We start from the raw sequence: 24379 nt of genomic DNA on the forward strand, positions 1-24379 counted from the left end.
TATGTATTTGTTCATGAAGCTATTAGTTTATATATATATATATATATATATAATTTTATATATACAATAAATTTTGGATGGATTCTAAAAAAAAAAAGAAAAATACAGTTGAGAAAGAGAGATTTGAATCCTTGACATTTCTCTTAAAATCGGTTAATTGAGTTATAAGACTTTTGGAAATTATTATTCTTTGCAGACATGGTTAGTGGATTTTTTTTTAGAGAAAATGATAGTAAACTTTATTTTTACAGAAACACATTATACAATGAGAAAGAGAAAAATAGGGATATTCTTCTAACCAAACAATGACATCCTCAATCTCTTTTGCAACACTAGCCAAAACTAGAGCAACACAATTACATCGTAAATGAATAAGTTTACTGTCTTCAATCCTCTCTAGAAAGAAAATAAAAAACTATCACAAATAAGTTTACTGTCTTCAATCCTCTCTAGAAAGAAAATAAAAAACTATCACAAATAAGTTTACTGTCTTCAATCCTCTCTCTCTCTCTCTCTCTCTCTCTCTCTCTCTCTCTCTCTCTCTCTCTCTCTCTCTCTCTCTCTCTCTATATATATATATATATATAATTGTTTACAAGAATCCAAACTATTGCAAGAGAACAAATCCTCTCTTCAAAGTTTCTAGATGACCACAAAAACTAAACAACACCCTCTTGATTTACTAGGCATCAATGTGATGTGGATAAATTCTCATGTTAGGAGAGGGGGTTGTAGAATAACCTCAGGGGTGGAATCTATATCTATATATATCTAAAAGCCGAAACGTAGCATTTATTGTTGCTACACTCCAGTTAAGCTACTACATCAGCACCATATCATCATTTATTTTCTTTTTTCTTTTTCTTTTTTCTCCTTTTGATTTACCAATTGACATTTATTGAGTCTCTTCTTAAATTCAGGTGTTACTCTATCTCCAACGCTATTGTGTGTCTCTCCATTAACCCAGACTCTTCAGATGCCACTATTATATGGAATTCTAATAGTCATTGATAGATTGCAATCTTCTCACCTCCCTTTTTTTTTCCCTATAAAATTTTAAATTGTTCTCTCTCCACAAATTGATTGGTATGGCATTCTATGGGATAGTTTCTTGAATGCAAGAGACAGAGAGTGACTCTAGAGCTTGCAGATGAAATTGAAGCAAATGAGAGGTGAACATCTGTAGTCATATTGAATTAAAAAAGATTTTTTTATATGTAAATTAAATAAAAATGATTTATTGAGGATTCAAGCTCAATGGGTTTCAACTTTCAAGTTTGTAACTACTCTCTCTCCCTCTCTTTTATTTTTGGTATCTAGAACTAGTCAAAGTTTGTTAGGCGGAATTTCATTTCCTGGAAGCAGTGATGCATATTTCTTAAGCACAAAGCTTCTTCATTGTAGAACAGGATATGGTATAAATTTTTCAGTCCATTAGCCATTCATCCTTCAACTCTATTGATAGTTTCTTGTTGAGTTGTCGGATTTTGTGTGTGTGTGTGTGTGTGTGTGTGTTTTTTTTTTTTTTTCTCTCTCACTGAATCAAAAATTCAAAATAACTAAGATCTATGCCTTAGGTTCTTGAATTGAAGTACATGTATCAGCCTTTACATGTGTTTCACAGTACATGGTGTTTACCAGTGAAGTTATTTCTAAAAACACACAGGAACCAATAAGTTTTTAGTGAATGTGGAAAGGGTTCATTTCTAGGGTTGAACAAAGTAAAATATTTCCCCCGATTGTACATATTCTATATAGACAGATTTTATTACAAAATTAATCACTTAAAATGGAATGATTTCCTTGACAACTCATTATCACTTTCATAATAAATCAAACGGCCCCCAAGCAGGGTAAAAATTCTGTTTACTGCAAGAACAGCCAAGAAATGAAAGTATATGAAAAGATTCAAAGAAGTAATTTTAAATCACATCTGCTCTGAATAGACATACTGCTAAGAATCTTTCTAGAGACATCAGAAACTAATCATCATAAAGGATCACAACAATGGCAGAATCAAAGAAATCTTGATACTATTGTAATAAAAGAACAGAAAACGTATTAAAGTCAATGTGCAATATGTCACATTCCAAATATGTATTGTGCTAAGGCTACAAAGAAAAATATAGAAAAATACATTCCATGAAAGCTTTACACATCATTTTGCATATTCCAGTAGGAAACCTGCTTGCCTAGAAACAATCCATGACAGATGATCTTGATTTCCCAAGGACTGAGGAGAAGCATAAGATGACTCAAAAAAACTTGCTTCAGCCTTTCTTGAGTATTAATTAAAATGATGGTGCATCGATCTTAGCCAATTTACAGGGAACAAGCCATGTGTAAAGAGCATACATACCATAAAAATAATCGAATTTGCTACAAAAGCCAGCTAACACGAGTATTCCAGCATATGAGAACATAGTAATGGAGAAGGTAATAGCCGAAATTCTCAACCTGCACACATAGCCTAGAATTTACACATAATACAAGCCTGAAAAAAGAAATTTTAAAATCTTCAGGAGAGGGATCCCCCAATCATATTCTCAAACAAGAGCAATAATGCATTCAATGAAGTATAAGATTCACCTCGACAACCAATACAGAGCACAATGTGACGTTTATTCTTATTCTGTATAAACCCACAAGACAGCAAAATAAGTGAATATGAACGCGGCTTGGCCTATAACACTGTAGTCTGTAGCTACCAGCAGACTGAAAATGCAAGAAGCTGCATATGAAATGCTGCAACCCATGTTAGGAGTTCATTTGTACCATCAAATTCCCTCATTGATTTCATTTCTGTTCAAAAATTCAATGTCCATCATCAAGAAGTTGTCAATCACCCAAACCAGATTCTATAATTCTTTTTTCTGCTGTCGAACTTCAAGATTTATAAATTACTTTTATGTCCTAATTTTGTTTAGGATCAAGTTTTTTTTTACAAAAGTACCCAATTAGTTTGATATATAAGTAGCTAGATGACTCATGGACAAGAATAGCAAAGTAGCATATTGTTGTCATGCAACTCAAATTTTCCTTGTGGGATATTGGAAACAGGTCAGACTGAGTTTATTCTCTATCCATGCTGTGTCGCTTTATCTTTTTCCTCAAATTTTATGAATGAAAGATGATTAAAATTCCTTTATAGCCTATTTTCATAACCAGATTAAGGTTAAGAGAATTATAGAGTTAGTATGGTATAAAAGTAGCTAGATGACTTGAAAGTAAGGTGCACAAAACAGAGTCCGTAGTTCGGATTCTTCCAAAGTAGGATATGAAATAAAGGTCCACACTATTTGTTGAGGATCCATAACTGACCCCAAATATTTGGAATTTGTTGTTGTTGTTGTAGATGGCCAAAAAGATGAAAGAAAATATAAAAAAATAGTGCTCACACCAAGCATCTTCTTGACTCTTCCTGAAAAATGGCAATCCAGGGCTAAACATTTTTTCTTTTGATAAGTAAATTACAAATGGGAGCAGTGGAGCACTAATTATTAGCCGTCAAAAAGCAGAGCTCCCTATCTTAGTTTCCTCATCCCTTGCTTCATAGACAGAATTCAGCAATTATGTTGTTGTTTTGATTGGTAAGTACAAATCATTCACACAATTCAGATTAAACCCATCACTTCAACATCCACCCCTTGTTTGTGAGAGACAAAGATTTGGTTCAAAGACTAATGGCCATGCTGACTATCAATCTTAACAGACAAATAAAACTATGAATAGCACAAGGAAGAGAACAATCAAACAATTTATTTTTAATAAGTAAATGAGGAATTTTATTAGAGAAGAGGAGTGCTTTAAATTTGAGCCTCCTAAGAATTACAATTATGAATTTAAAATAATCCTTAACACCAGCTATTAGACAAAACAGGCACCCTTACATTAAATGAGATAAAGGTAACATAATTTTATCTTTAAAGAAGCAATGAGGGAAGGTACTACCACAGAATACTATCAAATGTTATTTCATTAGTTCCAATTTTTATTTACAATAATTTTCTTTCAAATTGGATGGTTCCCAATGTCATGAATGAGCTAGTTAAGTTATACTTAGAGAAGCAATAAAAGCTATCAAAAGTGCAGATGAAACAATAAAACTAAAGAATGAGACATTCCTTGATACTAAATAACATAATAGAAAAACGTTTCAATGTAATAATATTACCTTGTCATATTTCTTTGAATTTGAATCAAGATTTTCTCATTTCTATGGTAATAGACTTGGATTGAGGTCAGTGTCCATGGATCATCTTCTTCTTCTTTGCCCTATAGATTTTCATCTACGAATAATGACATTCTGTTTATTTGGACTCCAATGGGTGCCGATATTGATATGTTCGCAGCTTGGCAGGGTTATTTCAGCAGACATAGAAACATAGCTTTTTGGAATGCTGTGCCTCATTGAATTATGTGGTGTCTTTGGCAAGAATGGAATTCTAGAAGTTTTGAGGGTTGTAAGTGGATTACCCTTTAATTTAAAGCCTTTTTCTTTCGTACTTTTTAGATTGGAGTGTTTCTTTTCATTCTCCTCCTTGGTCTATCCTTTTAGATATGCTTGAGCATTGTAATTTGAATTAGCTGTACTTTTCCCTGAGTACACCCCCGGTGTACTTGTTGTGTTTTCTTTTTAATAAAATTTTTTCGTTACTTACCAAAAAACAAGCTGGGGAACGTTAACAGCAACATTAGACTAGAGTGATTAGACCCCATTACCCATTTTACAAGGTTGTGGGCTACATTATTATCTAATCCCATTTCCAAATGAAGAAGAAGCCAAAGCTGAAATATCCTTCTTGCAAGCTGGATTTACAATGAAGTTAATGACATTTGCTGCATATCCTTCTATTGGCTCAGAATATAATGACAAAATTGAAACAGAGCAATCCTAAGATGTATCCTTAAAAACCAGCTAACAAGATAAATATTATCTCTAGATTGGATTCGTCCAACAACAAAAAGAAAGAGAGAGAGAGATATATATATACTGAAACTTCTCTCTCGAAAAGTAAGACAGTGAGTTCATTCATTTAGCCCATAGTAACATTTTATCAAATACTTGGAGTTCTTACCGTTATACCCTCTATCACAACTTGTTCAAAACTCTCCTCTTTGGCCAATGGCATTCCAGTCTTGATCTCTGAGAACCGCAGCTGAGCCTACATTATTTTGATCACATGATGCATCAAAACAGTAAGACACATACTTGTTTAGCGTTTGCAAGAAAAGTAGCACTTCCTCTCGTGCCTCCCAAAGGACTTTCATCGCCACTACTGCATATGGTGTGAACTCATTCATCTTTGGTGACTCTTTCTGTTTGTAACTCACTTGTGATTAAAAAACGTTTAAAAAAAAAATTCAACGAAATAATAGTACCTTGGCATATTTCTTTGAAGTTCAATCAAGAGGTTCTCATTTTTCTTCAATGGTGGACATAAATTGAAGTCAGCGTCCTCATTTAGAAAGGGCTGGGCCATTGAAGACATTGGTGTTGCATTTCCAGTTCACGGGTAGGCAATAGGCATATCTATCATGGATGGTCCAAGCATTCTCATTATTCTGGTCTTCAATTTCCCTTGTATTCTCAAGTGTTTGAAACCAGAGCTTCCTCCCGTGCATCCCAAAGGATTTTCATTGCCACTACTGCATACAGTGTAAAATGGGTATCAACGTTACGGTACCTTGCACCAATCTCTACGTTTTACAAATAAAACAAGTGCCGTGTCCTAAAAGCTCAGACCGTTAAGAAATGGTGAATTTACTCATCTAATTAATATTCTAACACAAGAATTATTATAGAATATTAAGCACCCAAAATCAAGATCTTTATTAATTATCATTCATAATCTTTCAGAGTTCCTACTAAAAGAATTATACAACAAATGCATAATAAAGCAAACTATAGAGACAGCCAAAGGTCTCTCTTCGCAATTTAGTTGTTTTGTTTCCCCAATTTTCAGACTCTTCAAAGCAGAATAATAAGAAAATATAAATAAAAACAAAACCAATTGACACAGCACAACTATAAGGAAGTCAAGGAAGAGAACACTGAGCACCTAATTTTAAATCCCATAACATTTGGTTTCTCTACCTCGTGAAGGAATAAAACCCAACTGAAGAAAAACGACTATGAATCAGATCAACATCAACTAATCTAAAATGCCGCAATTAAATTATCCAAAGAGGGGGATTATTGACTGGAAAATTAATTGAGAGCGAGAGACAGGGAATTATTTTTCTTTACCTTGAAATATCTCCTTTTCCTCAAAAAATAATGGCACATTTCTTTGAATTTGAGTCAAGAATCTTCCATAACATAGGCCTTTTAAATACGTACTACATCGAAAAGTCAACGCCCATGACAAAATTAACCTCATTATATATTTTAAAATTTTAATTATTGAATTAAATATTCATTCTGTTGTTAGCATACATGTCAAATTTCATTTAAATAGAAAGTTAATTACTTTTCAATCCATAAACACAAGACAAAATGAGTGAGTCAGGTCGGGTTTGGGTTAAGTCAATTGATTTGTGTAAAAAATAGGTCATTTTAAGCAAGTTAAAAATGGGTCGATCAATCAAGTTGTAAATTGGGTCAAGCTGGATCGAGTTGACCCGTATTTTTTCACAAGATTTTTTTTTTTTTTTTAACATGTATTTGCTTTGCAGTAAATTACTTAATGTGAAATGTATTACTTTGAATTCACTGCTCATATCAAGAAAGAGCTCAGCTCAACAAATTCACATTTGTTCAATAATTATAAATTATACAAATCTCAACATTGTTAATCATAACAAAATAGCACAAACACAAAGGAATCTAGTCTACCTTTTGAAAATCGAATTAAAACAAACACACAAGTTTCACTTCTACAAAATATCAACACCCCAAAACATAAAACAAAATTACAAATGCCCTATTAGATAGCTAATTTTTTTTATTGGATATTGGATAGCTAATTTGATAAAAAATAAAAACATATAAAAAATTTACAATCTTAAAAACCAATTTCATAATCTAATATCATAGAAAATAATCTATAGTTGTATTTAATTTTAGATTCACTATGATTGACACTATGTATCAATTTGGAAATATACATCAAAGTTTGATTGCTTACTAATTTATACATTGTCTCCTTTGTGAATATTATGTCATTATTTAGCAACAAACACGCAAGAAAACATTTTCTTTTATTTTGAAAAGTGGTTTGTTTTGGTTATGGACTATTAAAAAGTAGGTTCAAGCACCCATAATTGATGCTAATTTCACTGATATACTTAGACTTCATTCTTTTCACACTTATAAATGTTTCTCATAGATGTTTATAATTTTAAATATATTTTTTTAACTCTATTGCAACCAAATTATCTTAGCATGTACTTTGTCATTTGATATCTAAAAGCCTTTACTTATTGTGTTATTCAAGCGAGAATAATGCAGCAATCATTCATCTTTCAATTCGTTTGCATGCAACTAGATAAATATCTTAATTGTTTTCTTGAGACCATTGTATTTGAATGACATTATCCAAAAAATGTAAAAAGTTGATTTTGTTTTATAAAAATATAATAATCATGTACATTATATTTGTCAATTGAGTTTGTGTTTTGCATTGTAAAGCCCATATCAAAAAAAAAAAAAACCAACCATGTCTTTATTTCCTTTTTTACAATTTTTTTTTTTTTAAAGTCATGTCACGAGTTAGCCGAGTTGGGTCAAGTTGACTTGCAAAAAAGGGTCAAGTCACGGGTGGATTCATTTTTTCTTCGAAAAAAATTTGGATTCGGGTTAGGTCAGCAAATCTCGGCCCGTTTTGCCATGTTTACATAAACGTATTTTTTATGCATAATTTAAAGGTGTAAAAACTTGAAATTAAACATTTAATATATGACATAGCTATTGATTTTTTGTCTTCTTGAAATTTTGTAAGTATAAGTATATAATAAAAAATAATAAAGTGCAATCTATTATTAGATTATCAAAATTCACATTCAATAAAAAAAAAATATAAAGAGAGTTTGAAGGATTCCTTTCCAAACTAATTCAATACTTTGTTCTTTCAAAAATCCCTCCACGTGTGTGAGTGAACTAATAAAATAAAAAAAAATTCTTCCATAACATAGCAGATATAGACTAAAGTCAGCATCTTTGGGCTGGGGCAGTAAAAAGTAAAAACAACCTCGTATCCATCAGGGGTCCTCTCCACTCTCGTTTAATGGGCTAGGATAGTATCTATCTCTTTTTTCTTTTTTCTTTTTCTTTTTTCTTTTTCCTTTTTCGGCCCATTTCTTGAGGCTATGGGCTCAAATCATCTACAAGCTATAAGTTTTTTTTTTTTTTGATGGGATCTACAAGCTATAAGTAATCTCTAGATTTTTAATTATTATCATTTGCAGATACGGTAACGTCGGTGAGGTTGAAATCGTTGAGTCTTTCTACCAAAAAATAAACTTCGAGTCTATATTGGTTGGTGATGTCATATTGTCATAATGCTATATATACAATTATGATGACTGATTGGCCCAATTAAATTAGATTAAAGGTATTTGTTATTGAGTGTTTGCATATTATAATATTAAGATACTGCTACATTGAGGTACAACATAGTAAATCACTGCTCGTATGAATATGCTAATTTATTATTATTATCTTTTTAAATGGGAAAAATGGTTTCATCATGTTCGTAGATTCAGTCAGGCTGTGTCCAAATTTATCAATGCCATAGGCCTATTTGGTAAGATATTTTTATTAACGTTATTTAAATTTTGTAAAAATACGTATGGATAAAAAAATATATAGAAATACATGTTGTGGTGTTTAAGCATCAATTTTCGTTGTTAAAACACTGTTACAAAATAGGGCCTTAAAATTAAGGGCCTTGTTGACAATTTGATTCCGGTATCATATTAGAAAACACTAGCTTCGGCAGTTCCAAAATCTGAGAGTCACTGAGTGTTGCAATTTTTTTTAGTTATTTGGCATATGTTTGGTAAGATTTCAATGAGACGTGTGATATATAATACTCTATTTCAATTTTTCTTTTTCTTTTATTTTTGATGTTCTGTTAAGTAGCTTTTCTGTCAGATTTAGATTATCGTATTTGATTCTTGTTGATCAAGTGTTCAATAACCTTTAACTCCATTCCTTACTAAGCTTCCCTTAGCGCTGCATCTTTACATGACTTTCGTATTGGAAACGTAATCTTAGGATGGTTGGGCTGTTAAAATAACATATTCATAAAATGAAAATGGTAAGATAGATAAATAAAAACACCCTAAAAAATAAGATTTGATTTATTTTCAAACTTAAAAGAATGCAAAGGAGGAGACGATTTCCTCTCTATTTCGACTTACCCACTTTTTTTTTCTTTGTTCTTTGTCTTTTCCCTTCTCTTTTTTTATTTTTCTTTTTTCTTTTCTCACCTAAGATTCTTCTTTTCACACAACCTTTCCTTTTCTTTATTTATTTATGTGCATGTGTGTTTGTATGTCATGATACAATTAACAGATACTGCAACAGGGAACGAGGACAAATGATCAGGACGGATCTAGAACTTGGAATTAGTGGGGTAGCCCTACTGCTCGCTATGTGCGGCAACTCCGGCCTTTGACTTTACTACTTTACCACTAAGGATTTTTGTTTAAAACTTTTTAAATGACCAAATTTTTTGTTTTGGAAAAAATAGGTTGATTGGGCTTATTTTATTTTATTTTTTTTAGTTTTATTATTGGTAATTTTTGTTGTTGAGCTAATTTTGTTGAGCTTATATATTTTGTTTTAGATTTAATCTATTAATTTTTTATGTTCTTTAAAATGTTGAAAATGCTAAAACTACAAAATTTTTACAAATTGCTAATATGGTAAGTAGTTATTGGTAAGTAAAAAGTGATGCAAGTGTGCGAATTAATAAGAATTTGCTACCTTAATAGTTTGTAAAAATGTTGTAAAAAACTTTGTAGTTATAACATTACTCTTAAAAGAATTGATAGTATTGTTAAGAGGGGCAAAGTGTAATTTTATTTAATAAAATTGCTAAAATTAGTACTTATTAATAAAATAATATTTAAAAAAAAAAAAAAAATAGGGGGCCATTGCCCCTAGTCATTATATAGCTCCTCCCTGCAAATGATATGTTGATTGTTAGGGTACGATGCTGATGTCAAGGGAGTAATGAACAGTGTTTTGGCTTGCTTGTGTTTCCAAGTGGCAGACGAGAAATTAGGCTTTCATTTGGTTTGGCTACTTTTAACTCGTTAGAGCAGGGTTTTAGTCAGAACATTACCTTGACCTGGGTTTTATATCCAAATCTATTAATGTGTTAAATTAAGGACCTCTTATTTTTATAGAAGTTAAACTAGGAAGACTAACACAAAGTGGCACGAGTAATGACTTGGATCCAAATCCTCTCTAGTTAAATGTTAATAAGAGATGTATCCATAGCAAATACTTAGAAGAAGTTAAGTATATTTCCACACTATGACAAAATAACAATTATAGTTTTACAAATACTAATATAAAAAGGAAGGTACATATCATATTTTGTGTATCTCGTTAATATGTCAGAGGTTATATATATATTAACCTTGCTTAAAGGTACAGTCATTTATAAACATCTTAACGCCTTTCTAATCTGAGTCTCCCAATCATAGGATACCCAATTAACATCTTTTCCCCGTCTGTTTTTGCCAACAAATGCCACTCCTCCTCATCACTTGCCTTCATCTTCCTCTTCCAACCAACATGAGCAATAGTTGGCAATCCTTACAGTCAGTGAAACTAAGCCTCTTAACACTAACCTCCCTTGTATTCTTAGTAAGCAACTTCCTTATCAATCATATCTTATATTTCTATGCCATATCCCGAAATAAGCGCAAATTTCTTTCTTTGTGGAGCATAGTTAGGTCCCTTTTTAATGAGTAGCCGTTCCATTCACCAGAGTATAAGTAGTTCAAAAATATAAGCGATAAGTACATGCAAACAATTTAAGTAATGGTTTTAAAAGACAAGCAACACCAAGCTGAAAGGTTTAAGATATTTACCAAAGTCATGAAATGGACCCCCAAGAAACCATAAGACATTCAAGAAAATTCACACACTTTGAGAGCCTAGTGATTATTCGAGTAGGTAGATAGATACACTCCCTTGATTTATATCCAGAGCATTGAATCAGCTTTTATGATTATTGCTGCAACCCGTCCATTTATAGCACAATATCAAAAACCAGATTCTAAGCTTTATATGGTTGTTCAAATGCAGCATTCATAAAGGTAATTTAACAAATTTTCCAAGTTAGAGAACGAAAATTAATTTAGTGAGCAGAAATTCTTTTGCTTTTAAAACATCAAACAAATGAAATACTTAATTTAACTTTCCCATACCTAGTATTAGTTGTCATAAGCATATCAACAAGGTACAAAAGAATAATAATCATTATATACTAATGATTAACTACAAATCCAAAGGACGTCTATGCCGGAAATTATTTATGTCAAATGTAAATTTCTTCTTCAAAAGTATAACAAAACCATAGAATAAGAATTTCACCAAGAAACAATAACAAATCCGAAAGGACAATAGTTGAATTATTAATAAAAACTCATAGACATGATTTTCAAAAAGAAAAAAAAAAGAAAAAGAAAAAAAAAAAGAGACAAACATAACAATATTGGTAGAATTCGAGTAAATGCATACATACACATCTTTAAGGTGCCAAAATATAAACTAATATTATTTTTATCTCATTACTGCTAGCAATGATTGAACTCAAGTATATTAGTTCTAAATTCAAGCTGTATATACTTATTTGTCACCTGCGCCGCTTGAATTTATTGGCAACACAAATTGTAGAGGTTGTCAAATTAAAATTTTGATAGTGTTTGGCTCACCTCAAAATGAAAGGTCAGTTAAGGACAATTCAGTGGTTAAAACTTAATTTTTCAGTCTAAATTCCATGTCTATGCACTGTATTCTCCCACAAAGAAATAACACAATATCGGCCAGATTTAAAGCAACCATGTTCAAAGGTGTCTGTTCGAAAATTAAAACATGCATGTCCAAGAGAAAGCACAAACAAATAACAAAAACACACAAGAAAGCCCGTTCAGACATTTTTACAACCGTTTCATTCGCACTAATTAATGTACATGAAATTTCGACACAAAGAAGAAGTTGCTTTTAACTTTCACCTTCTCCCCTCTTTCCTCCAAGTTCCTAATCATCAAGACATATTGCTATTCATCAATCAAGTATAAAACAAGGACAACAAGTCATAATGCAACCAATCAAAAAACTGAAATGAAAAGGGTTTGAAGTACTTACAAGAGCTTTAAGCAGTTCCGACGAATCCCAAAAAGGATTGCATATATTGTTATCTTTAATTCAATGCATAAAAACATGCAATGTTTTAGTGAGATCTAGGGACAGATCGAGTAGAGCAAACCAACAAAATATAAAGTTGAAGAAGAAGAAGATTCGTATGAGTAACTGGTGGAGGATGGGGAAATATGAATGAGTGTGGAGGAATAGAAAGCTACAGAAGAGTCCATATTTAGTTTTCTTTCATGAGATACAAAACAGTGGATAGAGGTAGAGTCAAGAGCAATTATATGATATGTTGACTGATTCAAGGCTTTACCTAGAAAGAAAAAAACAGAGATTATGTATTCTAATATTGCGCATTATTACAGTAACAAATCATGTTTTAATAGTTTCAATCGTGACAACAAATTCGGCGACAACAGAACCAGTGCCATCAGCGAAAAAATTAAATAAATAAAATAAAATCCTCAACAATATAATTAATATGTTGAAATTGTTGCTATATGTGCGTACATTTATTTTGTTATTTGAACAATTCACCCCATCATTGTTTACTAGTTAATGATTCAGTAACGCTGGAGATGCCATTGACATTTGGTTTCCTTACCCCATGAAGGTGTAAAACTTAACTAAAGTGTTTAATTAAAGTTTAATTAAGGGCATTCCACTCTCCACGTACCAATAATGTTCAAACTTTTGTTGTTTTCTTGGGTTTCTCCGAGAGAGAACTTTTTTGAATGGGTTGCTTTTGGTTTTTAATTTGTTTGATGGTTACTGTGTAGTAGGGTGTATTTATCAAAAGGATAATCTCAGATTCATTTCCTAATGGCAGGGAGAGACAGAAGACAAGGGAGATGGGGAAAGAAGGAGTGAAAAGACAGACTTACAACATTAACACTTACAAAAAGGTCAAACTTTTGAAAATACTAGCGAGGCTTATAAGGAAAAGTATGTCTTTAAGCTATCAAAATAACCCAGCTTATGATCCCACTAATCTCAAATAAAAATTTCTTTATATCTTAAAATAAAGCTAATTTTTAAAAAATTGTTTTTAGTTATTTTTCTTTTTTCCTTTTTTTCCTCAAATGAGCTTCTAGTAATGAATAAGTATACAAAATAGATCAAGTTCTTTATAACTCAGCAATATTGACTAGTTTTTTCTTTATGAAGAATGCCACAGTTTTGAATTCGCATTCTCCACATATTATGACAATTAAATTATAAAAAAAAAACTTGGTTCTCAAAATATATATATACACACACATATAGTAAACAAAACAGTATAGTTTAAACTTAATAGACTGGTCTCTTTCCCAAGAGAGATTGAGCTTCTAACCTTTTATTTGTTTTTTATTTTATTTTTATTTGAACCTATTGTGGGACATAAATCCCAAACTAAAACATTTCTAGTTGTATTCCTTTCTTGCAGTCTTCCAAAAAACACCTACAAATGTTGCACCCATACTTAATCTGTTTTGTTTTTGTTTTTTTTTTTGGTTTGTTTTGGCTAAATCTTTATCTGTATCTTTTTAATCCTTTTTTTCAATCTTGTTTCACTTTTTTTCATTGTTACTTATTTTTTAGTCAACATTGAAGGACTAAACAAACCAGCCTTACAACCACTATTCATCTCCCAAAAATAAAAAAACCACTATGCAATGAGGGCGGTGTTCGGACACAGTGGACGTGATTGGTCCAATATTATTTATCCTTATGGTGGGCTAAGAAACCCAGAGACAATACAGCGGTTGTGTTCAGAACTGACTCAGCGTAGCCCAATAAACAGGGATGAAATTACTCTTAAGACCAAGTGGACCAAGGGCCCATAGACTAGTCCGTTACAACAAAAATTGGGTGAATTCAATTTCAAACAAGCCTGATGCGTAGGTCCATCAATAATCTTGAAATCAGGTCCACATTAAAAAGTCCAACTAATGTGGACTCACTTGGGAAAACAAGTTGTTAGGACTAGGGAGTTAAATTAGTACTGTCAAATTCCCTCACTGACTTGAAATTTCATTTCTCTTCAAAAAAATCAATATCCATCATTAAGAAGTTGTAAGATTACCAAAATCAAATTTTGTAGTTTCTTCTTCGCTTTTGAACTTCAAGAAGATTATAGTAATTTTATGACCCAATTTTATTTCGGATCAAGTTTTACAATAATGTAAGTATCTGGATGACTCAAAGCAAAGAATAGCAAAGAAGAAAAAATGTTGTTTTATGAAGCTCAAATATTCCCAGAAAAATATTGGAAAAGGGTCAGACTAAAGTTCATTTACTTTATCTATACCGTGACCCTCTCTATTTTTCATCAAATTTTACAAGTAAATGATTATCAACATTCCTTATATCCTATTTTTATAACAGGATCAAGGATAGGATAAGTATAAAGGCCCACACCAAACATCTTGTTGACTCTTCCTAAACAATGTAACTCTGAGGCTTAAATTTTGGACTAATGGACTAATGGCCAATACAGCCCCTATCCTCCATTCTCACTCATCAAAGACCCACCATCAACCTTATCCACCATTCTCGCTCATCAAAGACCCACTTATAGCCTCCAAAACTAGAAAACTACCCTCCATTAATACCCAAAACAAAAACCCAAAGAAACAACTAGAAGTTCTCAACAAATACAGAGAAGAATTCTCAAGAAGGAAACTCACCATCAAACTCCTACAAGCAAACACCAAAACACAGAAAATTCCCTTCCTCCTCACCAAAGAAACACCCAAACAACAAATACAACCAAAAACACCAACCACTCTATCAAATCCCTTCCTACTCAGAAAACTCAAAGAAAGGATTGAAAATAAACCATCAGCAACAACCAAGTCAATGCAATACATCAAGCAACAACAAAGAGACTAGGTTTGGAACAGTGGCAAGGCTTGGTCTAGTGATGGCACTTGAGATGGTGTCCTCTACTAGAAACTCGGCAGCGCGTCACTAGAAGAAATAGTTTATCTTGTTCATGCGCAGGTTCCATGATATTTACATAACAACAAGATATGAGTTGTATGTGTGCCTTCAAGCAAGAATGGACATCTATCACCTTCTTGACATCAACCAATGTACCCCAAAAGCAACAAAGCAAAGGCCCAATAATCATGATCCACTAAACAATGAACCAAAGATGGTCTACTGATTTACAACTGCCCTTGCATATATACAGCACGAATTGACCAATTCCATTATTGTGCAGCCTTTCAATGAGCGTTCCTTGAATGAAAAACCTATTTACATTCTCAGTGTTGATATGAAAAGGCTCAATTGACATGGTGAGGAATAAGAACTTTGAGGCTTTGCAACAGTCTGGAGGAGTAAAAGCAGTGGTTGTGGTTCTTGAAACCAACATAAAGGGAATTATTAGTGGTAATGGGCTTGCTCTTATACAGAGAAAGAATTTTTTGGTGCCAACAAGTTCCAAAAGGCACCTGCTACTTGCAAAAAAACAAAAATGATTGCCTGTATTTACTCTTTCATCAAAAACCTCTGCAGAAAATTATTGCTTGTGGTAATCTTGATAGGCAAAATTACATTGTCATGTTCTGAGCCTGATCATGATTTAAATTGAGCCTAAAAATTATTCAAGAAGATTTTTATTAGTACTGTCTTATAGGTTGCAATTAATAGTTTTGATAAATTCCTTGTACATATGTCAGAACACTTAAAAAGAATTTTTTGTGCAAGCAAATAGATACAATATATTGCTGACATATATATATATTTTTTTCAATTTATCACGGTCTTATTTTCCCTGTGAATTGTTGCTAAGTTTTATTTCAAATTTCCAACCAACCTGAAGTCATTGATGATTTTGTATTTTATCCTACAGAGGTAAGGATTGCATTGGAGTATCTTCACTGTCAAGGTAATCTAATCTTGATGATGTCTAAAGTGATGAATTTCAAAAGTGAGAATTCAAAACATATTCTAAGTTATAATTGATTTGTTGAAGGAACTTTTTCTTAGACAACTTGACTAATATAGTACTTTATCTAATAGTTTACAAATCCCATTATGCCACAGTATTTTGCTTCTCCAGATGAGCCTGTGTCAACTTGTTGTCACTGATCGTTATGTGAACTTTTCTATCACACCTTTGGAAGAGTGGTCCTTGTACCTGCATAATCATACCTCAAATAGCCAAAATATTCTAAATACTGCAATTTCTGCTGCTTAAAATTTTCCAGCATATTTTAGATTCAATTTCAATGTTTGGCTGCACAAACATCTGTAATGTAAAAAGTGCAATAATACAGACTTACTTCTTCATGCTTTTACGGAATCTAGAACTGTTTTCCTTGCAAGGGTATTTCATAGGGATTTCAAGCCTAAAAATGTTTTACTCGTGAACAATGGGCACATTCCTTGACAGATTATGATCTGTCATGTTGACATTTGAAAGCCACGGGTATTCTAGTTATCTAATCTTCTTAAGCATATATAATCTCAGGGAAAGGGGGGAAATAGAGATTTTGAAACAAAGGTACTGCATAGATCCAATATATTTTGAGATGCATTAGAATAAATCTGATAAAATCGAGTGCTGATGTGCACATTTTTGTTCTACATCAAGATACTGTTAACAGGTAGTGGTGGCAGTGGTGATAGGGCAAGAGGGTAAAGATATGTTGGGGGACGATAGTGATGTCAAGGTTGTAAAAAATACAGTGTTTTGTTCATGGACGAATTGGTGAACATTTCTATTTCTTAATGTTAACCACCTCTCATTTGAGTCCTAGGAAAAGCAACAATGCTTTCGTCATTTTCTTTGACACCTTGGCTACTATTGCTGTTCAGTCTGAACTTTATCTTGACATGGGATTATATATTTAAATCTATCAACGTCTCAAAATCTAAGATCTTATAGTTATAAACATTTTCACTCTAATATCAAATTACATATTAGTTTCTGAGTTAAACTATAATGAATTGAGCCAACAGTATGTATATCAAGTTTAGAAAAAAATGAAAAATGAAGACCATAACTAATACAATGTGAGATGGTTTGTGTCCAAATCCTCTCTGGTGTTGCATATCAATCAATTTGTCTAATTTTTATTTTTTCTTTCTTACATTTGCTTGTCAAAAATTCAGAGGAACCATGGGTTCATCTTTTCCATGTGTCATTGTCATCCTAAAATTAATGACATTTAAGTTGCTAAAAAGTGGTAACATCTTTGTATACAAAATTAGACATTTACAATAAAATCGTACAAGTAAGCAGTAATGGATTTAGGGGACAATGAAATGATCTCTCTCTTTCCAGATTACCCATAATATAGCAAAATAAGAAACAGCCCCTGGGGCAGCCTTTAACATTGTACACACTGGCCAACCAATAATTCAAGAAGCTGTATTGGGAATGTAATAAACGGTGAGAAAGCCACAGCATATCCTTTGCTCTTTTTCTATGGATGAATTACAAAACTTTAATTTCACTAATGGTAAAATGAAAGCTTGTTGGATAAAAATCAAAACTCTTTACATTTTGCTTATTAAAGTTAGATACATCACTTTAGTATGTTTTTCTCTCGTAACTATTGGTGTTTCACAATTTCCATTAGTCATCCACTTTATAGGTCATCTCAAAATAATAGATTGAAATTGTCAAAAACTAAATGAGTAAAGGAAAGATCAAATATGAATCATTATGGACGAGTAGAAAGCTTCAGATGGTGTCCATATTTATTTTCTTAATTTATCTTTCTGGGGATACAAAACTATGGGTAGAGGCAGATACAAGAAGGATGTGATATGCTTTAACTAATTTACAGCTTTACCTAGGGACTAAAAACAGAAAATATGGATACTTATGAATTCTGATATTTCATGACAGTAACAAATTATGCTCTAACAGTTTCAATAGAGACCACAGAAGAGATGCCAACAGTACTATATATCCAATCTCACCAACTAAGATTTGAAAGCAATACAAGTCAAATACATAGTGCAGAAAGCATTTAGTGGAGATGAGGTGTGCATGTGCAGTGGTTGATTCAATGTTATCATAAGTTAGGGATTTTCAGTCTCAATGGTCCTAATACTAACCTCAATTACATATCTCAATTATGTATACTTAATCTATTGAAATTGTTGCATATGTGGGAACATTTATTTTGTTATTGAACAATTCACCTCATCATTGTTTACCAGTTAATGATTCAATAAGGCTTAAGATGCCCCTGAAGTTATTACAATAATACAAGGTTTGTACTTGTTTATACAAAATATGTCAATGTTAGAGTCGACAATTGGTTTGCTATGATGTTATACAAGTTATTGATACCCTTGCATCCAACAATCTGGAATTATGTCTTGATGTGCTAAACGGTGATATCACAACACTAGTTGATCTTAATTCTGAACTCCCTGCCAATGGAGATTTCACTTATGCGGAAGCATAGCAAGGACATCCATAAACTACGAGGTATTGTATAAAGACCAAAAAAAGAGAAAGGAAATAGAGGAGAAGATCACAATGCTAAAGAAACATGTTCATGAGTTAGAGAGCACCATAAGGTGTATCATAAATATTATAACACTCAACTGAATCTTCCATAAGATACAAAAGGCTTGCTGGGCCTGGGATAGTATTACTTCTTTAGTTCACCGATTGTATTTACTTTCTCTCTCTTCTTTTTCGGGAAGGAAAGGAAAGAACATAGCCCATTTTGTGAGGCTATTTTTGGGCCCATTTTGGCCGGTTGTGGGCTTTTTATTGCACAACATATTGCCACTAAGGCAAAATTAAGCTTAGCCCAAGGAGCAGGTGGCCTGGTGCAAACACTTACCTTGTTTTGCTCTTTGGTTTCCTTGTAAATCCCAACTCCCAACTCAGCTCATTGCATAGTCTCTCTTATCATTACAAAACACTTGGGAATTCTCAACAATCGAATAGAATTATGTAAACATGGGTTGAGCCATTACTTCGAATTCATTTCTCATCAATTCATGACATATTATCAGAACTGCAACACAAATATAAGAAGATAAAACTTGGATTTCTTTGGAGTAATTATTATTAAAAGAAACATGCAATACAACAAAGACTATAAATATCTTTAGAGCCAACCAAACACCAAAGAAGTAAATCTACTGTCAACATATCAAAGAAGTAAAATAATCTTTAAAAATTGCAACCAAAACCAGGGGAAATAAAAACTACAAGCAATCAAGCTTTCATCTTTGTGTCACTGCTGCTCAAGAGAAAACTTCCTATCCTCCTGTTTGATGCAAAAACTTTTCCTGCTGCTGCTGATGCTTCTAATGAACGTTCTTTGAGTCCAACCCTTCCTGAGAATTATTTTTGATACAGCTCTGCTACTTGTCAAGACCAAAATTACCAGCACCCTCTTTGCACCAGATATTAAATGGCCTCCTTAATGGAAGGACTAATAGAACTGGTAGTAAGCCAGTGCCAACAACCAGCAAGAACCTTGTACCAATCTCTAGATTCACAAATAAAACAAGCACCATGCCACTTAGATTTTCATTTGCAACATCCTTCAACCATGACAGGAACCTACCAATCTTGACATAGCAAAAGTAATCTGCCAAAACCTGCCAAGTAGATTTAAACCATAAATAATTTCAAAGGAAGCTGATCATCTGATATAAATCCAACTATGTCCCCACCATTCATTTTTCTTCAACAATTACATAATTAAAAATAAGCAAAGATAAATCCTAGATTTTTTTGGGGCAATTATTGTTTAAAAATTAAAAATAAAAGTATTACATGATCATGAGAACAAACTGCTGCATTGCACCTAACCCTGCCCTTGATTAGAGGACTGCTCACAACAAGCAAATCACAAAAGAACCACATGATGATCATGATATGGGCATTTATTCCAAGTCAACTTCAAATTTTATTCTTCTTCCTGTAACAGTGTAACCAAGCTAAGCAACATCACATGATCATTCATTAAAGAAGCTCTTACTATCTTGTTGAGAAGACCACCAACTTTCCACTTGAAGGAAAGCTTAGAAAGAAGGGTTACCTTAAGTTCCCAACACGGCACCTCCAGGTGCAATATGGCTGTAGGTGGATCAGAATTAACCCACTTAACCCAACTGCTCATATTTGACTATTGAATCATGGTCTCCATGGCTAATGAACTCTATGCAAAACATCCTGCCACTCTGGCCATATCAGACGCCATATTATTATATCATTTAATCAAAATACAAAATTCAAACCCAGACTAGATGTTAAAGTGGAAAGGTCAGGAGATGGTATATCATGTTGGTCAAAGAAGTAAACCAATAGGCCAACATAATATTAAATGGCTAAGAAAAAGAAAAAGTCATCTAAAAAATGTTATTGACTCATGATAAGAGAAAGAGAGAGAGAGAGATCAAACAACCTATGTTCATACCCTAAAAATGCTTTCTTATATCTTAAAATTGAGTAAGTTTCTCAATGCATCCAAGCTTCTGATAACCTAAGAAATGACCACCTATGTTGGCAGTAAAATGACTTATTCAAATAACCTGTTCTACCCAACTCATTTTGGGACAGAACTGAGCACTAGAAAAGAGAACTGTCTCCAATCTATATCTCATTTTTCAAATTTTACAATTTTTGTCTCATTTTAAACTCCATAATTTTTGCATATCACTGAAAATTTTGTAGTCACATATTCAAATTGGGTCTTTCTCAAATCTTTCCTAATGTTCCTTAAACTAATCAAATAGGATAAAAACCCATATCCCAAACTGAAACTTGATAGATAAACATGTCAAATTTTACATCATTATATAATAATAAGAAAACCATTAATTCAGATTTGGAAAATAGTTCTTCACCTAAAGAATAAAACACATATATCATAAAAGCATTCAAAAAAAGAGAAATCTCAAATTTTATAGAGAACTCCATGTTTTTAAAACTAAATTCCAATAATCAAAGAACCAAATACAATTTTTTTTAATAAAAAAAAGGCATTTAGTTCACAAATAATTTTGAACAAAGAGGGGAAGTGTGAATATCAACTATAGTGCCAAGTTCTAATAACATAAAGAGATCAAAACATGGAAAAGCTACGAGGACCTATGGTATATTAAGATTAGATTAAGATCTAATTAAACCCTAATGAAGTTTACACAACATGGGAGATTTAGATTAATTTCTATTTGGAAGGGCACAACAATGTTGCACATAATAAGAGAAACAAAATATATATTATCATAGAGATACCACAATCACCTTGGCCCAAATAAATAATATATAAACACTTTGGGATTGGTCACGCAAATATTTCAGTAAAAGTAAGTGAATTAAGCAGATTATGCACCTTAAATGTATTTATTTTGTATTGGAAGTGTATCCATAGATATAAGCTTCCAATTCTTGGCATCTTCATGTTGCAAATGTTTCGTGCAAACCAATATCAAGGACTTCCTGTACATGCCCAAACTTGTATTAGTATATATGCACACCTACACCGTCAACGTTAATATTGCCACATTCTAGATTTTACAAAAGTCAATTAGAAAATATGCAGTCTCATTTGTATCAACTATTTACCTCTTTTTCGTGTAGCTGCTAATTGACAAAACAGAGAATACAATAAACTAACTATAACACTCAAACTTTTCTTGCTGCCTAGGTTTATGGAGGTAAGTTCAAATAGAAATTTGATCATCTAGTTCTATATTTGAAATATGGAAAGTTGACCGCTCTTAATAAGGATTTCAATTGTAAAACCCAATAAACAAATGAAAAGGAGAACGAAAATATAGTTTATCAACATATGGTATCATTGAGTGTGTTGAACCTCATAAACATGGGAAGGATGTAAAAATAATGACTTAACCATAAATTACTTATTGCATGTACTTTATCTATATGACTACTATAGAGCATATATGGCATTAATTAGAGCATGTTCAATGGGTGTAGGTGCGTCTAGTGTAGAAAAATATGCTATGTCCCAACCTGATGTACCATCAACCATATAAAATCCAAAAGTCAAATGCTTTGTCCTTTCAGTTAGCAACAAGTAGGATATAGTGTGGATTGAGACACATTGATAAGAACATCTGCATTAACCCTTTAATGAAATCAATAATCCTCCAACGACATGCCAAGTATATCTCACTGGAAAATTCTATTTATCTAGATTTCAAGCATCTGGAACTTTGACTCAAACAATTAACATGTTACACAATTACTCATGTACACTTACAGATGGGGTAGGTTACAATGCCATTGCTACCCTTATTTTGTCATGTGATCAGCACATATTGCCTGTGCCTCAAGGATGCAACTCTACATAGTGGATAATATCAATATTATTAGTAACAGTTCAATCCACAACTTAAAATAAATATAACAATCTCGAATTGATAGCATAACAAATATTCTTTGGCAAAAGGATAAATAATATAATTGCAATGCATAGAGTTATGCTTTTAGACAATGATTCATTGCAAAGCATATAAATTGTATCAAATTTCATGTGGATCGAACTTTTAGTAGTAAAGAGTTGGAGATTTCCAGTTGCAACAGTCCTTATACTATCCTCAATTAAATATCTCCACCAAGTATACTTTATCTTTTGAAATTGTTGCTACATGTGGGTAAATTTACCGGGGAAACAAACTATTTGGTTAATTTGAACATTTCACCTCCATAATTGTTTGCTAGTTAATGATTTAATAAAGCTGGAGATGTCCTTTTAGTTAATCCAAGGTCTGTTCTTGTATATAAAAATAAATAAATAAAAAAAAAAAAGTCATCTTAAATTTGGCATGATGTTACACAAGTTATTGATACCTTTACTGCCAATGATCTGGAATTATATCTTGACATGGTAAACGAGGATATCTCAACACTAGAAGATTTTAATTCTGATACCCCGGCCAATGAAGATTCCACTTAGGCCATAAGCACAGGCCTAGACCTCCTAAATCAGATTTTGGAGGGACAATACTACTACAATAATATAAGGGTTCAAATCAAATTTGTCATAAAGCATTTGAAAAGGTGCTGTGAAATAAATCAATTGATAAAAGAAAAGGTAGAACACACCAGAACCAATATTTGAGATAATGCAAAAAAGATATGGGAACTCTGAGATGAAAATGTATTCAAATTGTTCAAAATGAACAATCAATAAAATAATATTTGTCACATGAAAAAGAATTAAAACAACACAGAGTACTGATTAATGATGTAAAAAAATTTACCAAATTTCACATAAGCAAAAACTTTATTATATGGTTACAAATAAATAAATAAATATTTCACACAATGCATTAGGGGAAGACATTGAACAAGCCTATAATTTCTTCAGTTTTTTTTTTATTGAAGGAGTCTAATCTCTAATGAGTCATGAAGCACTATAAATGGTCTTGAAATGAAATTTTTTTGGAGCGAATACCACAACAACAGAGGAAAAATGTAAAACATACAAGAACCAGCATTTGAGACAATGCAGAAAAAATAAGTGAACTTTGAGATGCAAACCTATTCAAATTGTAAAAAATGAAATCAATAAAATAATTATTTGTCACATAAAAAAGACTTAAAACAACACATACAGTACCAATTAATGATGTAAAAAGGCTTACCAAACTGCACGTAAGCAAAAACAATTTTGATATGGTTACATGTAAGAAAATATGCCTTCACACAATGCATTGGGCAAAGAGACACTGAACAAGCTTAATGAAATATCTTCATAATTATGTTTTGGTTAATGCAGCCTAATGAGTCATGAAGCACTAGATGAAAGCTCTTTAAAAGAAAAAAAATTTTTGGAGAGACTATTATATGCTAAAATGAAAGGCTTTGCATTTATAAAGGAGCAAAATGGTCTCCATATCCAAAGAATTCTCCGATTAACATGAAAAAAGAACTGCAAGTTTGATTATCCGCTGTTGTGTGCTTTCTCAATATTTCCCCTGGTTTGGAAGCTATTATTGCAAATACATTTGCCTCTATATTTGTCATACCCTAGACTTCCTAGATTATTGATGTAATGTTTTGGTACGGATATGAATAGGCTTATAACACTAACATTT

At 32.3% G+C, this 24379-nt stretch overlaps 3 long non-coding RNA genes across 4 annotated transcripts; all 3 read right to left on the minus strand.

Moving 5' to 3' along the window:
* Positions 1-2016: 2016 nt before the first annotated feature.
* Positions 2017-5374, minus strand: LOC115979553. Of its 2 annotated transcripts, none has more exons than XR_004089091.1 (2): positions 2590-5374; positions 2017-2457 (listed from the first exon to the last, which is right to left on the minus strand). It is a non-coding gene; the product is annotated as an uncharacterized LOC115979553 (long non-coding RNA). The 2 variants fall into 2 exon arrangements; XR_004089090.1 differs by having other exon boundaries at positions 2017-2494.
* Positions 5375-10957: 5583 nt separating this feature from the next.
* On the minus strand, positions 10958-12414 carry LOC115979068. Its single transcript, XR_004088936.1, has 3 exons — positions 12332-12414; positions 12199-12223; positions 10958-11198 (listed from the first exon to the last, which is right to left on the minus strand). It is a non-coding gene; the product is annotated as an uncharacterized LOC115979068 (long non-coding RNA).
* Positions 12415-19347: 6933 nt separating this feature from the next.
* LOC115980079 lies at positions 19348-22532 on the minus strand. The gene is made up of 5 exons (XR_004089310.1): positions 22290-22532; positions 21646-21752; positions 20350-20491; positions 20085-20229; positions 19348-19906 (listed from the first exon to the last, which is right to left on the minus strand). It is a non-coding gene; the product is annotated as an uncharacterized LOC115980079 (long non-coding RNA).
* Positions 22533-24379: the final 1847 nt, after the last annotated feature.

Source organism: Quercus lobata, chromosome 3 (genome assembly GCF_001633185.2).
Source record: "Quercus lobata isolate SW786 chromosome 3, ValleyOak3.0 Primary Assembly, whole genome shotgun sequence".
Taxonomy (NCBI): domain Eukaryota; kingdom Viridiplantae; phylum Streptophyta; class Magnoliopsida; order Fagales; family Fagaceae; genus Quercus; species Quercus lobata.